Consider the following 4,313-nt stretch of genomic DNA (forward strand, 5'->3'; position numbering starts at 1 on the left):
TGAAATTTTAATTATTGATTAATGGATACATTTTGGGGGGGAAAGTATTTTGGTTAAAGAGAAGAGTCTATAAGCTGTGGAAGAATAGACATGTATTGAAAGTCCACATTTTCATGCTCACACTAGAAAGCCAGGGGAAAACCTCAGATGTCATTGTTTACTGCTCCCATTATTCTCTTGAGACAGGGTCTCTCACTGAATCTGACCTTCACTTGTGAGCCTGCAGGCACGCCACTGCAGTCCTTCCTCTGTCATCCTCCTCCCACAATGGAGAGTATGAGCTTTGAGCTCAGAGCCTCACATTTCCTCACCCACAGACACATGTCCCCAGCTCCACGACTCAGCATGGTAAGGCATGCAAACGTTACAGAGGAAGAGATTTATACCTAATAAAAAATACAATTAAAAATTGAAATAATATCAGGGAAAGCTAAATTTTAAAGTCAAATGCCCGAGACAGTAAGAAGGAACTTTTTTCCACTTAAAACTGAGAAAATGAGAAAGGTAAATTCCCCCAACTAAAATCTGGCCTTGTGTTACTAGATGCCTGAATGGAGGTGGCACGGTGAGGTCTTTCCCTGAAGACTGGTCCTCATAGAAAGCACACAGCCACACAGTCCCTTCCCAACTGAACAGCAGGGATCCCAGGGACATTTCACTCTTCAGCAGATGGCTGGAATATGAGGTAAATATCACCAAAAGCTGAATTTCAAATCCAAAAAACTTCCTGGAAGTTTAGTCAGGGACAACTTTTCATAGAACACAGTTATCAAGATGAAAATATTATGCTAGGGGTACTATGAGATTGTATATATGTGTGTGTGTGTGTGTGTGTGTGTGTGTGTGTGTGTGGGTGTGGGTGTGTGTGCAAAGATTTGAATTCCTATCTACAACTGGAAAGGTAAAACCTTAAATTTGGCAGGTCAATGTTAAGGAGAACAATGTTTGGTATTTTAACACTGGTTACTTATGTTTCTCAAGTATATGAAATGGCATATTACTTTAAAGCATGCCACTTATTTTATTGCTCAGAACATTTTGTTTAATATTGAGGAAATCTGGACCTTTTTTACTCAAAAAAAAAAATCAGTGGCTCCTGTACCAGTCAATGACTTATTACTACTACTATGTCCTCGGAGCTAAATGGCTAGTATATTAGTCAGAGTTCTCCAGAGGAACAAAACCTAGGTGAGGACATATTACAAGAGGGGTTTATAGCATTAGATTCAATGATTCTAGGATGCTATCTGTACACTGGGGAAGCTGAGAAACCACAAGCTCTTCAGTCCACAATGCTGAATGCCTCAGCAGTCACAACATAGTGATAAGAACATGAAGGATTCCTAGAGAGCCACTGGATCATCAGGCCATGGTGACAGGCCAAAGAAGATGGGCTCTGGTATCAGGAAAGAATAGCAATAGTGACAGCCACGGGGTAGGCACAGTTACCAGGAAGCAATGAAGGCAGGCAGGAAAAAAAAAGCGAAACCTCCCAATATGTGGGCCTAGACAAGAATAGACAAGAAGGCACAACTCTTGGAGATCAGATCTGCCTCCCAATTGTCCTTAGTTATGATTCAGAGCTGTAGAACTGAGCAACATGGACTATGGCTGCCAAGCAGTGACATGCACAGGAACGAGCCTGAGGCAGCAACCTCCACAGAAACAGGTAGGTAGGTACAAGGGAGCAACCGCTGATGGAGTAAGTCTGAGCCAGAGACCTCTGTGGGACTGGGCCCAAGTTAGGGACCTCCACAGAAAGAGGCCCAAGCCAGGGATAGATGTACAGATGTAGGAACAGGTCTGAGCCAGCCACCTCAACTGGACCAGGCCTGAGTCACTGAACTCAGCTGGAATAGGAGGGAGTCAGAGACCTCCACAGGAGCAGGCTTGAGCCAGTGATCTCCATTGGAGCAGGCCCAAGGCAGCAACTTCAGCTGGTACAGCCCCAAGCAAGCAACCTTCCAGAGAGCAGACTCAAACGATCCCCGGGAGTGCTGAGTGAACTCCAGGAAAACCAAGTGACCTCCAGGATGACTGGAACCTTGGCCCTGACTGCACCATGAGAAGCAAACATCTAAGCCTTGGAACCACTGCCACCTGCAAGACTGACCACCAGAGACAAAACCCCAACTATACCAATCAGAGGAAAAGATGGGTAGACAAGGTAAGAACACACTCAACACCACAAAGAACAACATGGCACCAATAAAAACTAGTGGCCCTATAACAGCAGGATGGAAGAAAGAATCCCAAGCACTGAAGATACAATAGAGGAAATAGACTCATGGGTCTATTTCCAACAAAAGCTTAGCACAAATATCCAGGAAATATGGGACACCATGAAAAGATCAAACCTAAGAATAATAGGGATAGAAAAAGGAGAAGTTCAAATCCAAAGCACTGAAAATATATTTTAAAAAATCGTAGAAGAAAACTTTCTCAACCTAAAGAAAGATATGTATATGAAGATACAAAAAAAGTCCCCTCACCACATAAAGGAAGACCTATCAGAATTACACTTGACTTCTCAACTGAAACAATGAAAGTCAGAAGGTCCTGGTCAAGCATTATGCAGAGACCACGGATGCCAGCACAGACTACTATATCCAGCAAAACTTTCAATCACCATAGACAAACAAAACAAGATATCCCATGACAGACCAGATTTAACCAATACCTAGCCACAAATCCAGCCCTACACAAAGTACTAGAGAAAACTTCAACCCAAAGAAATTAGCTACATCCACAAAAACACAGACAATAGATCTCACAGCAGCAAATCCCAAAGAAGGGGAAAACACACACATTAATATCAACAACATTGAAAACTAAAATAACAGGAGCTAGCAATCACTGGTCATTAATATCCCTTAATATAAATGGATTCAACTAACCTATAAAAAGAGGGGAGGGAAGGGGGAGGAGGAGGGGAGGAGATGGAAATTTTTAATAAAAAAGAGAATAAAAAAGAAAAAAGAAAAAAGACACAGATTAACAGATTGGATATGAAAACAGAATCCATCCTTCTTCTGCATACAAGAAACACACCTCAACCTCAAAGACATCACCTCAGAGTGAAGGGTTCGAAAAAATTTTTCCAATCAAATAGACCTAAGAAACAAGCTGGTACAGCTGTCCTAATATCTAACAAAATAGACTTCAAACTAAAATCAATCAAAAGAGACAAAGAAGGTAATTTCATATTAGTCACAGGAAAAATCCATCAAGAGGAAATTTCAATACTGAACATCTATGCCCCAAATACAAGGGCACCCTCATATGTGAAAGAAACACTCCTAAAACTTGAATCACACATTAAACATCACACACTAATAATGGGCGACTTCAACACCCCACTCTCACCACTGGACAGGTCTGTCAGATAGAAAATTAGCAGAGAAATAAGAGGACTCACAGATATTATGTATTACTGTAAAGGACTTAACAGACATCTATAGAACATTCCATCCAAGCATAAAACAATATACCTTCTTCTCAGCACCTCATGGAACTTTCTCAAAAACTGACTACATACTAGGTAACTGACCTCAACAAATACAAAAAAATTGGAATAACCCCATGTATCTTATCAAATCACAATGGCTTAAAATTAGAATTCAACAGCAACACTAATTTCAGAAAGCCCATAAACACATAGAAATTAAACAATGCTCACCTGAATTATTAATGGGTCAAGGAAGAAATAAAGGAAAAACTTCCTAAAATTCAATGAAAATGATTACACAACATACCCAAATTTATGGGGCACAATGAAAGCATGTTAAGAGGAAAGTTCATAACACTAAATGCCTACATAAAGAAGCTGGAAAAATCCCACACTAGTGAGTTAACAGAACACTTGAAAACTCTAGAACAAAAAGAAGCAAACTCACCCACAAGGACTAGATGGCAGGAAAAAAATCAAATTGAGAGCTGAAATCAACAAAATAGAAACAAAGAAAACAATACAAAGAATCAATGAGACAAAGAGTTGGTTCTTCAAGAAAATCAACAAAATAGACAAACCTTTATCCAAACTTACCAAAAGGCAGAGAGAGAATATCCAAATTAACAAAATTAGAAAACTGAAAAAGGGGACATAACAACAGGCACAGAGGAAATCCAGAGAATCATCAGGTCATATTTTGAAAACCTGTACTCAACAAAATTAGAAAACTTAAAGGAAATGGACAACTTTCTGGATAAATATCACTTACCAAGATTAAATCAAGACCAGATATGCAAATTAAACACTTATAACTGCTAAAGAAATAGAAACAGTCATCAAAAGTCTCCCAACCAAAAAAAAA

This window comes from Arvicola amphibius, chromosome 14 (assembly GCF_903992535.2).
Source record: "Arvicola amphibius chromosome 14, mArvAmp1.2, whole genome shotgun sequence".
Classification (NCBI taxonomy): domain Eukaryota; kingdom Metazoa; phylum Chordata; class Mammalia; order Rodentia; family Cricetidae; genus Arvicola; species Arvicola amphibius.